Source organism: Clarias gariepinus, chromosome 1, assembly GCF_024256425.1.
Source record: "Clarias gariepinus isolate MV-2021 ecotype Netherlands chromosome 1, CGAR_prim_01v2, whole genome shotgun sequence".
Classification (NCBI taxonomy): domain Eukaryota; kingdom Metazoa; phylum Chordata; class Actinopteri; order Siluriformes; family Clariidae; genus Clarias; species Clarias gariepinus.
The window spans coordinates 32,192,541-32,205,925 of NC_071100.1; positions in this window are offsets into that span (position 1 = coordinate 32,192,541).

Genomic DNA, 13,385 nt, shown 5'->3' on the forward strand with positions numbered 1-13,385 from the left:
GACTTGTGGACTGTTGTACTTGTAGTAATGTTAAATCAACCTGTCAAATTGCTGCCAGTTTTGGGGATTATATACCGATAACGTTAAAAACGTGTTATAAAGTGTTACCAGTATGTCAGGGGCATGTGCTAATGCCCCGTTTTATATGAGGGAGTATAGTTTTAGCGATATTACATTACTTACACGTTAGCAAGTCCAGAAGGTTTTAAACATAACTATAAGTACACTACAAACAACACACTCCAAATTGGCTTTTGTTCTCTGTTTAGGTCACTTTCCTTTTATTTTTTACGGTACTTAAATATAATTAATTTCATGTTATTCGGCACAGCCGACTTAGCGTAGGTGTTTTTGAAAGTAACTGCGTTAGTTAGCTAATGCTACCTACGGTGAAGTTGGTTTTATATTGGACATTCGCCACACATTCAAGATTATCTCATCTGTTTATAAAGAAATAAACACACCAAAATGACAAATCACATATTTTCTTACTTTGTTAGTAGACAGAGAAGCTATTACAAATAAATGTATTTTTGGATTTTCTCCTGTTACAGCCTACTGGACCTAAATCTTTCAGAAACGCTGCTTACCGCCGCTTTATAGCGATGGAGTCACTAAGGGACCGTCTAAAAAGTGCATGACCAAGACCCAACCGTACAGAAGAATACACAAAATTACACAGAAATACCTCACAGGACATCAAACATATTACACTGTTAGGCTATAGTATGGATTATTTGTATATTTATTTATTTGTTTGTTTAATTGATTAATAATTATTTTATTATTATATTCGATCTTGTTACTCAATGTGACTGTGCCTGCATTACTGAGTGTAGGTGAAAGGAAAACCATCACTTTCACGTTTGAAATAAAATAGTGCCCCGGCTTTGCTTTGAATATACCAATTACTAAGGAGAAGGCATTTTAGTGCATACCATTTTTTTCCGGAGCTCAACTGGCAACCTGGCAAGTTAATTAGAAGTGGTAAGTTAATTAGAACTGGCTACGTGCCATACGCAAGTGGCACATTGGTAAAATGCTCACCTACACTGAAAAAAGTGAAACTGCTGTGACATTAATAAGTATGTTTCTACATTGATCTGATGGAAATTTTTTAATTTCCCATACGAAACTGATATTTTGCATTGCTTAAAAGCAAACATCGCAGCTGCTGTTTAACTTTAAATGTAATCTGTTCACTCAAAGGACATTTCTGCTTCAAACCAAAGGTTTGCCGTGTCACGTGACCTCACGATGTAGTACTATCGCGGACTGAATCACGTTCTGCTGGCAGCCGTAGTTTTTCAAAGAAAACAAAAGGTAAGAAAGCAAACTCATGTCATTTCTATGTTAAATGTATCTCTTCCATGAGCAAATTTTTGATTTATGTCAGGAACAACTGCTTTGTAGATTGAGTTTTGCGTCTGTGTTTGCTAGATTGCATTTTGTGTCCGTGTTTACTAGCCAAAAACACCTATATTACCTACGGTAGCATCCAGTAGGCATGGATTGAGAGAGTAGGTGGCGGAGCTTCAGCAGGAGAACGCGGATCTCCGCGCGTCTGTTGCTGACGCGGCTAGCCGCAGTTCTTCGATCAGACACCGACACCGCCCATTCCTACAATGAATTCACCCGCCAGCTCAGACTCACTTTTGAACACCCTGCGGGCGAGGTGGAGACCGACACCAAGCTCTACCACCTGCGGCAGGGAGGATTGTGGTACAGACATCCTGGGGAGACGCCGCACTCCAGACATCCTACTACGAGGGACTGGCTTCACGCATCAAGGACGAACTAGCCGGAAAAGAGCTCCCGCCACACTGGAGGGGCTAATCCAGCTCACCCTCCGCATCGACCAGCGTCTCCTCTCTCGTCCGAAGCCAGCCCCGAGGACCCTGCCGCCTGCTCCTACCTATGCCCACACCTCGACCACCGATCACCTTCACTCCCGCCATCACTGAACATGTCGGATCTCCACCTCCTGCCGTGGTTAACACCGGAGTTATAATTAGACCTAATAATATTAATTAATCTGTGTAAGAATAAATTCTGTTGAATACAATGCAGTGTTACAATTTAGATAATTATGACTATCTCATGTCTGTTTTATTTAATAATCGATAATCGATGTACTATAATTTAGTTTTTTTTATTATCATCATTTTTATTTAGTTTTGTTTGGTTTTTAAACCATTAGTGTGCCAAAGTTATTTACATGACATGGTATTATATATATATATATATATATATATATATATATATATATATATATATATATTTATTTATTTATTTTTAGGCAACCAACCAAAGTTAGAAGCTTTTGTAAAACCTTCCTCAACCACATCATTTATCCATGCCTGAGTTCTGAATCGCTTCACTGTCACTTCTGTAGTATAGAGACACTATGCTGGAGACAAACCTGTAGGTGAAACAGAGAAACTGTCAATACTTACTGTGTCTCCAGAATCAAGCAAGCATAACATAACATTGTGGTGTAAATTAATTTTACTGCAAAATAACGAAAAGAAATAGGAAGAAGACCGTCTTGTGACTGGATTCTTACTTCTCAGTGAAATACCAGAGCTTCAAGCTGTTATCTCTGTAGAAGTATTTATTAAGTTTAGTAACATCATGGTCTTTTAAGTCGCAGTGTGGTTTGAGAGAACGGTAGGTCAGGAGGTCATACTCCTTCCTAGACAGCACCAGCAGCCCATTACCACCTGTGGACTAATATCTACTACTGATCTACATGGTGCCTGAGAAGTAAGGAACTGATGGCCATGTATTGAACAAATATGTTAATCTAAATCTATATATGCAAGCAAGTGTCATTTGGTCAATATTTGTCTTTTGAATATCTGGGGATTTTGCTGAAATGAATTTTGTTCATTATTATTTACAGACCTCCAAAATACTCTCCAGACTTTATTGAAGAATTTACAGAAATGCTATCAATGATTTCCTCAGAGTTTGACCGTTTTGCTATAACAGGGCCTTTAATATTCATATTGATAAGGCAGAAATCAATACTACAAAAGAAATGATACGTTTTTTTTAACATTTTTGACCTGATTCAGCATGTGCACGGGCCCACACATAATCGTGGACACACTTTAGATTTACTCATCAGTAAGGGACTAAACATCTCATCCATTCTTATTAAGGACGTAGCACTATCTGATCACTTCTGTATCTTCTTTGATATATTAAGCTCTGTTACCACTGAATCTAGATCTGTCACTGTCGGAATGCATTAATGAGAATACAAGTGCACTATTTATGAAGGCTATATTTTTAACACCAAGCATTTCTGCAGACTCTGTTGATATTCTCCTTGATTCCTTTAACTCAAAAGTTAAGAATGTTATTGATGATATTGCTGCGGAAAAGGTTCGAAAGACGGGCAGACCGAAATCACCATGGAGAAAATCACCAGCAGTTCAGAGTATGAAAAGATAATGCAGAAAAGCTGAGCAGATGTGGCGAAAGACAAACCTTAAAATTTACTATAGCATCTATAACGACAGCTTTCATGCTTTCAATGTGAAACTAGCCACAGCTGGACAGACCTTCTTCTCAAGCATTATAAACAGTAACTTAAACAACACACGCATTTTTTTTGCTACTGTTGAGAGACTGGCGGTAAAACGCTACAAAATTGAATAATTACAGACCAATATAAAATCTTCTTTTTATAGGCAAGATGTTTTCAGAGAGACAGTGCTCATAAAGATAATAAATTACCTTTATTTAAATTCTGATTCTGGCAAAATATCAGTTCTGGTACTAAAATGGTTCAGGTCATACTTAGAAGGGAGAGATTATTAAGCGAGTAAAGGAGAGCATAAGTACATGACATACGGAGTCCCACAAGGCTCAATTCTTGCACTCCTCCTGTTCAGCCTGTATATGCTCCCACTAAGTCAGGTAATGAGAAAGAACCAAATTGCCTATCACAGCTATGCTGATAATACCCAGATTTACCTAGCCTTATCTCCAAATGACTACAGCCCATGTGACTCCCTCTGCCAATGCATTAATAAAATTAACAGTTAGATGTGCCAAAAAAAAATTCAGTTAAACAAGGAGAAAACTGAGGTCATTGCATAGTCATGAAGTGCTTTGAGAGGCTGGTCATGAATCACATCAAAGCCTCCATCGATGCCACTGTAGACCCCCATCAGTATGCGTACAAGACAAATCGCTCTGCAGATGACGCCATCTCATCAGTGATCTATACAGCCCTTACACACCTGGAGAATAAGAATTCCTACGTCCGCCTGCTTTTCCTGGACTTTTCCTCTGGCTTTAACACCATCTCTCCACAGACATTAATTCTAAAGCTTTCCTCTCTTGGCTTAAGCCCTTCAGTAAGGAACTGGGTCCTAGACTTCCTGACCAACAGATCTCAAACTGTCAGGATCCATGACACCATCTCCTCCACCATCAGCACAGGCTCACCTCAAGGTTGTGCGCTGAGCCCCCTCCTGTTTACTCTGTTGACGTATGACTGCATAGCGAGACACTCCAGCTGTCATAGTCAAATTCGCAGATGACACAGCAGTAGTGGGACGCATCACTGACAGCGATGAATCCTATTACAGAGAGGAGGTAGAACAACTGGTACAGTGGTGTAGGGGAAATAACCTCTGCAACAATCTAAAGAAGACCAAAGAGATGGTGGTGGACTTCAGAAAGGACAAGCGAACTCCTCTCCCCCTACACATTGATGGAGCAGCTGTGGAAGTGGTCTCCAGCTTTAAGTACAGTATCTAGGCGTCCATATAGCTAAGGACTTAAACTGGAGCGTCAACACCTCGGGCCTGATTAAAAAGGCCCACCAGCGCCTCTACTTCCTCAGGAAGCTAAAACGAGCTGGGCTTGGAAGCCTGGTTCTGAAGAGTTTCTATCGAGGAGCGGTTGAAAGCTCACTGTGTGGCATGGCAATAGCACCGTAGCTGAGAGGAAAGCCCTGCAGAGAGTAGTTAAGGCTGCACAGAGGACAGTGGGGAGCAGGCTCCCATCTATCACCGAACTGTACACTGCAAGATGCAGAGGAAGAGCCCTCCGCATTATTAAGGACTCCACCCACCCTGCACATGCTCTATTTCAACCTCTTCCCTCGGGCAGAACGCTGAGGAGCCTTCAGTGCAAGTCCACCAGGCTCAAAAACAGCTTTTACCCTGAAGCAATTAGACTGCTGAACTCTAGCCGTGCTCTGTAGGTCCTCTCTCATTAAACACAATCAAACTTTTAGTGTAATATATAACTCTATGGTGCAATACATATATATAATCCTATTAGTCGAATATACAATGTGTGCAATACAGCCTCTGAAAATGTGCAATACACTATGTATAGCTTATGTCTAATTTCCTGCATAATATATCTCTGACTGCTCTTATTTAGATTCATGTATATACATATTTACCCCCTTATATTTATACTACTATGCTATCTCTGTGGCTTAAACGGGACCTGGGTCCTAATTTCGTACCAGAACATGGAAGTGTACTGGTATGACAATAAAGCTCCTTGAATCCTTGGAAACAAGGATGAAGCTCTGAAGATTGAATGCATACATTTACTCTACGGGTCAAAAAAATCAAGTTAAGAATCTTGGGGGGATTTTGGAGACAGACCTTAGTTTCAGTAGTTATGTCAAAGCAGTAACTAAATCAGCATACTATTATCTTAAAAACATTAGGAAATGAATGCAAGACTTAGATGTTTTGTTTCCGATAAAGACTTGGAGAAACTTGTCCATGCCTTCATTACCAGCAGGGTGGATTATTGTAATGGTCTCCTCATCGGCCTTCCCAAGAAGACCATTAGACAGCTGCAGCTCATCCAGAACGCTACTGCAAGAATTCTAACTAGAACCAGAAAATCTGAGCACATCACACCAGTCCTCAGGTTCTTACACTGGCTTCCTATAACATTTAGGATAGATTTTAATGTACTTTTACTCATTAGTAAGTCACTCAATGGCCTAGGACCTAAATACATTGCAGATATGCTTACTGAATATACTGTAAACCTAACTGACCACTTGGATCGTTAGGATTGAGTCAGTTAGAAATACCAAGAGGTTACACAAAACAAGGGGAGTCCGCTTTTAGCCATTATGCTGCCCGCAGCTGGAACCAGCTTCCAGAAAAGATCAGATATGCTAAAACATTAGTCACATTTAAATCTAGACTTAAAACGCATGTTTTATTCTGCATTTATTAAATGAGCACTGTACTACGTCTGAATTGACTGCACTGTATTTTATGTTTCTTATATTTTAAACTGTTTTATTTTTATTCTAAATCAAATCTAAATAAATTATAGGTATAGTGCTATTATTTTCTATTTCTTTTTTTCTCTTTTATGTAAAGCACTTTGAATTACTACTGTGTATGAAATGTGCTATACAAATAAACTTGACTTGCTTTACCTACATATGTTGAAAATATACAATATAGACAAAATGTGCAGTTCTAGGGAACATGGAGATTTTAGTATTTTAAGGAAATTAAGTATTATTCCTATTGGATCCTGAATTTTTAGACATGTTGTACTCATAGCTCATTTTTTGATTATGTACTTGCATTTAAATCCATTAATGTTGTCAAATATTTTCAGCTCACTTGAATCAATGTATTTTCTGTATATTTTTTGGTGTACTTCAGATGAGGAGTGAGCTGCTTAGACAGAGAGGGAGAGAAAAACTTTCTTTGGTTAGTACTTTCCAACCAACCTTGTATACAGTATAGGGTGGACTGCAGGAAGTTGACTCAATGTGGCCACATTAAACACCTCTACTATAGGATGAGTTTGCAGCAGGTGCGACAAAACCTTAAAGATCTGAAATTCAGCATGACAGACCCACATTTTAGCCAATAGCCAAGTATCATGTTGATCATTAGCTGTCTCCCCACGTTATCGATTTGTTAGAAATATGAATCCAACTACTAAAGACAGATTCACAAGTAATTTGCCGGATCTGTCCCAATTTCTTATTAGACCGCTAAATGCAGATGATCTAGATAAAGTGACTAACAGCATGGGCACTATCTTTACCAGTACATTAGACACTGTTGCTCCCATCAGATTAAAAAAAGTCAGAGATAAAACACTTGCACCTTGGTACAATAGTCATACTCGCACCCTAAAGAGAGCAACCCGTAACCTCGAGCGAAAATGGAGAAAAACAAAATTAGAAGTTTTTCGAATTGCATATAAAGACAGTATGTGCAGCTATAGACAGGCTCGAAAAACTGCTAGGACCGAGCATCTTAGCCAACTAATAGCAAAAAAACAAAACAATCCCAAGTTTTTATTTAGTACAGTGGCTTACCTAACAAAACCTAAGATGCCCGCAGCGAGTATCCAATCACAATTTAGAAGTGTTCATATATTCATCCAAGATGGAGGCATGTATGGTCTGATGTGTGTTTGTCCCTTTATCTATACTCATTTGTCTGTTTTTTATGCTCATATTTTTTGTAAATTTTTAGTAGATTTTATTATTGAGCTTTTTGTTTTTTAAATGAAATATTTTTATTGGATTATGGACTACTTTGCAGCAGAAAAAATGATTAAATTTAAGGCTAGGTGTTTACATCAGTAATCCATTTAGCTTAACCAGGGGCCAACAGCCAGCAAGAACCCGTAGGCCCTGCTAGCCCTCCAGGCCCTAACAGCCCAGTTACCATCTCCAGGCTTTGCTTGGATCCCGAGGCCCTCCTAGCCTCTTTAGGCTCTAGAAGCCCAGCTTCCATCTCCAGGCTCTACTTGGATCCTGAGGCCCTGTTAGCCTCTCCAGGCCTTATCAGTCCAGTTACCATCTCTAGGCTCCAGGCCCTAGCAGCTCAGCTTCCGTCTTTAGGCTCTACTTGGATCCTGAGGCCATGTTAGCCTCTCCAGGCCCTAGCAGCCCAGCTACCATTTCTAGGCTCCAGGTCCTAGCAGCTCAGCTACCATCTTCCATCTCCAGCCCAGCTAACATTGCCAGGTTCTGCGTGGATCCTGAGGCCCTGCCAGCTCCTCCTGGTCTTGCTAACATCTTTTGCTAACATGGCTCTTCTCATAATGCTGCTTTGTTTATTGTTTTTGCAGAACCTAAGATCAAGTGATTTTTACTGGGTGAGTACTTCTTACAACATTTGTGGCTCTTTGGACATAGCCAATGGAATCAACTGTTTAACCTTTGTGCATTCCCCTGAAATGACAAAAGAGTTGGCAGAGGACTTAAATTTAGCCTGGTTTCTACCCAGAGATATACTTTAGCTTCAAAACCTTTTGACTTTAAATGACTATTTTGCATTTGATGGCAGACATTACTGGGACTCTCATGTTAAAAACACTACAGATTCCTCATATACTGATGGCAAACAGAGATGGTTCGTATTTTTATTGCTGCTTTTATCTGGGAATGTGCAGCCAAATCCAGGCCCTGAGTTGCAGTGTATTCCATTGCCATCTGATGTGAAATCCATGTCTGGTTTGAGTGTAATCCACCTTAATGTTCGCAGTTTGTTAACAAAAATGGATCTGCTTAGAATTTGGGTGAATTTAACAGATGCAGATATTGTTGTGTTATTTACATTTACATTTAGGCATTTGGCAGACGCTCTTATCCAGAGCGACTTACATTTTTATCTCATTATACATTTGAGCAGTTGAGGGTTAAGGGCCTTGCTCAAGGGCCCAACAGTGGCAACTTGGTGGTTGTGGGGTTTGAACCTGGGATCTTCCGAACCGTAGTCCAATGCCTTAACCACTGAGCTTCCCCTGGTGTTATCTGAAACCTGGCTGACAAAATCAATCACTGATATGGATATTGGAATGGTTGGTTATAACGTGTATCGTGCTGACAGATCAAGGAAGGATGGTGGGGTTGCTATTTATGTTAAATCTAAATTTAATGTGAAGTTAATTTATTCAGAATCAATCAGTAAGCAGCTGGAAGTTCTGGCAGTGAAGGTAAAATTGGTCAAGGGCCTTTATGTTACTGTTGTTTGGTAACAACAGTAACATAGGCCTCCTTCTGCCCTGAGTACTGCATTGCAGACTCTTATTCAACTGTTATCCAGATTGGACTATTCTGAAATTGTTTTAGTAGGTGATCTAAACTGGGACTGTCTGAAACCTTGTTCAGATGAATTTAAGTCATTTTGTGATTCTGTCACTTTTACACAGCTAATCAATTCTCCCACTCGTCCAAATCTTAAGTGCCAAGAGAAATCCACCTTAATTGATTTAATTTTGACTAATGCCCTGCACAAATTTTCTTCTGTTGGTGTTTTTTGCAATCACTTAAGTGATCACTGTGTTGTTGTTGCTGTAAGGAATACTAAGATGCCTAAATGTAAACTTCGTGTAATTTGTAAGAGGAATCTCAAAAAATTTAATGAACAGGGTTTTTGCCATGATTTGTTTAATTGTGATTGGAGTAGAATAGAGCTGATTCCCAATGTGGAGTCAGCCTGGATCTTTTTCCGGGATAGTTTTTTGCAAGTAATAAATAGACACGCCCCACTAAAGAGATTCAGAGTTAAGGGGCGGGACAATCCCTGGTTTTCCTCTGAGCTTGGAGACATTCTTCATGACCGCAGTTTAGCTTGGGCCAAAGCAAGAAAAACTGGCTCCTCGTCTGATTGGCTTGTTTTTAGGCAGTTAAAACATAAATGTTATTCTTTTATTAAGAAAGCAAAATCTGACTTGTATCTGTCACCCACTACAGACAACTTAAATGATCCCAGAAAATTTTGGAAGGCTATAAAATTACTTTCTTTAAACAGGGATAGTATTAATGTTCCTTCTTTTATTATGAAAGGGTCTGCAGTAGTTCATGACAAGCTGGAGATATTGAATCATTTTAATGAGCATTTTATTCAGTCTGGTTCTTTGTTTGACATTGCTTGTCCTTCTACTGTTACACCTTGTAAAGATGTACCAGTCTCTACAAGTGTCTTCAATTTCACTCCTTTCTTAGTGGCTGACGTTCAAAAAGCCCTAAAAGAGCTGGTTCCTGAAAAACCTCCAGCATCTGACCTTATAGAGCCCTACTTCTTAAAAATAGCGGCTGATTATGTAGCACAGCCTCTAACGTACCTTTTTAATCTTACTCTAGAGAGCAATACTATTCCCAAAATATGGAAATCTGCATTTATTTGTCCATTATTGAAAGGGGGTGACCCGTCAAACTTAAATAATTACAGGCCAATTTCTAACTGACTCAGTCAGGTTTTAGAAAAAAACATAGCACCATCACAGCTGCAATGAAGGTGATAAATGACATCTCTGTTGCTCGTGACAAGAAGCAGCACTGTGCATCACTTTTTCTTGATTTGTCAAAAGCTTTTGACACGGTTGATCATGATGTTTTAAAGATTAGGCTTCTTAACTTGGGGTTTTCCAAGAATACTGTCACTTGGTTCTCAAACTACAGTATCTTAGTGACAGTACCCAGTGCATTAAGCATGATGGTGTTCAATCTGGTATTTTACCAATCATTAAAAGGGTTCTACAAGGCTCTGTGTTAGGCCCTCTTTTATTTACTATTTATATAAATAACCTTGATCGGCATGTGTCTGATGCAAATTTTCATTTTTATCCAGATGACACAGTTATTTACTGCTGTGCACCCACTTTTTAACAAGCCATTGAACATTTACAGAATTCCTTTACTGTGGTCCAAAACACTCTGCTACAGCTGAAACTTGTGCTCAATGCGGACAAAACCAAACTTATGCTCTTTACAGACCCTCAGAATAGATCACTGAATGTTCCCTCAGTGATTACTCTTGACGGATGTGAAATACAGACTGTTACAACTTATAAGTATCTTGGTATTGTTATTGATGATTGCCTGTCATTTAAGCCTCATGTTCACTGTTTAGTGAGAAAGTTGGGGCAAAAATTGGGTTTTTATTTTCGAAATAAGCTGTGCTTTTCTTTTAATGTTAAAAAACGGCTAGTGGCATCCACTTTTTTATCTGTGCTGGACTATGGTGATATATACTCAGCAAAAAAAGAAACGTCCTCTGACTTTCAACTGTTTTTACTTTCAGTAAACTTAATGTGTAAATATTTGTATGAACACTAAAAGAGTCACCACCATAAGACATAAACTAAAAATGTTTCACAATGTGTCCCTGAATGAAGGGAGGCTCAAAATCAAAAGTACCAGTCAGTATCTGGTGTGGCCACCAGCTGCTTGAAGTACTGCAGTGCATCTCCTCCTCATGGCCTGCCTATTGTGGACAGTCTGAGCACTGATTGAGGGATTGTGTGTTCCTGGTGTGACTCAGGCAGTTGTTGTAGCCATCCTGTACCTGTCACGTGGGTGTGATATTCGGATGTACCGATCATGTGCAGGTGTTGTTACACGTGGTCTTCCACTGCGAGGATGATCAGCTGTCCTTCCTGTCTCCCTGTAGTGCTGTCTTAGGCGTCTCACAGTGCGGACATGGCAATTTATTGCCCTAGCCACATCAGCAGTCCTCATGCCTCCCTGCAGCATGCCTAATGCACGTTCACGCAGATGACCAGGGACCCTGGGCATATTTCTTTGGGTGTTTTTCACAGTCGGTAGACAAGTCTCTTTAGTGTCCTACGTTTTTAGAACTGTGACCTTAAATGCCTACTTTCTCTAAGCTGTTAAGGTCTTAACCACCATTCCACAGGTGCATATTAATTAATTGATTATGGTTAATTGAACATGCATGGAAAACATTGTTTAAACTCTTTACAATAAAGATCTGTAAAGTTATTTGGACAGTCCTGAAAAAGGGACGTTTCTTTTTTTGCTGAGTATATTATATATGCATTAATCTGCTCAATGCCTTCATATGATTGACACAGCCTATCATGCATCGCTGAGATTTATTACTAATTGTAAAGCACGCAGCCACCGCTGTGAGTTGGACTCTCGTGTAGGGTGGTCTGCTTTGGCCACACGGAGGCTCTGTCATTGGTACACATTCATATATAAGGCTATTCTGGGTGTGCTTCCATCTTATTTATGGTAACTTCTTATGAAAAAATGCACTGGTCATTACTATCTCTGATCTCAGGCTGTTGTCTTGTTTTCTGTTCCACATATTAGTACTGAGTTGGGTAAAAGAGCCTTTGTTTATTCTGCACCCTTTACATGAAATTTGCTGCAGAACAATTTAAAACTTAGTAAATTGATTCCTTTGAGTGTTTTTTAATTTAAAAATGAGATGTTTTAATTTGGCAAAACATATGTCAATGTCCCGCATATGTCAATGTTTTTGATTAAGATTTCATTGTAAGTGCAAAATTTGGCTTTTAAACTGTTTCTATTAATTTATTTGCCTATATATATTTTTTTTGTATGTGTTTTTTTATGTATGTAATGTGATGTAATTTAGCTGCCTATCATGGCCAGGTCTCCCTTGCAATAGAGATTTTTAATCTCAATGGGCTTCTCCTGGTTAAATAAAGGATAAATAAAAATAAATTTAAAAAAAAGTGAAGACTTTATGGATTTCTTTAATAAAAAAAATCGATAGTATCAGGAAGAAAATAACGGAGGTTCAATCTCTAATAGCAGCTCATGATCCAGTTCAGCCTAAAACATTTAGTTTTTCAGTGCTTTGCAGGTATAGGACAGGAAGAGCTGTTTAAACTTATCACCTCAGTTAAATTAACAACTTGCCTGTTAGACCCAATCCCAACCAGATTTTTTAAAAAAAGTGATGCATACGGTTGGAGAGCCACTTCTAAACATTATTAATTCCTCATTATACAATGGCTTGCAAAAGTATTCGGTCCCCTTGAACCTTTGCACATTTTGTCACATTACAGCCACAAACATGAATCAATTTCATTGGAATTCCACGTGAAAGACCAAAACAAAGTGGTGTACACTTGAGAAGTGGAACGAAAATCATACATGATTCTATGCTGAAGATACCCATTTATATATCTCAACAAACCCAGACATTGTCTACATTAAACAAGTGTGTCCAAGATATAAAAGATGACCAATAACTTTCTTTTATTAAGTTCAGAGAACACATCACTCATCAGCCCAAAAACCAGCACACAACAGCTTTCACAATTCAGCCTGCTGTTACTACTAGCTCAACAGTAAAAGACCTGGGCGTAATATTAGACATTAACTTGTCCTTTGAATATCATATTTGCCTTTTTCGATCTTGGAAATATTGCCAAACTTAGGAGCATCTTATCTGTATCTGATGCAGAAAAGCTAGTCCATGCATTCATGACCTCCTGACTGGACTATTATAATGCATTACTAGGTGGTTGTCCTGCATCCTCAATAAACAAGCTTTAATTAGTCCAAAATGCAGCCGCCAGGCATTTCCAGGAAATATGATAATATAACCCCAATATTATCA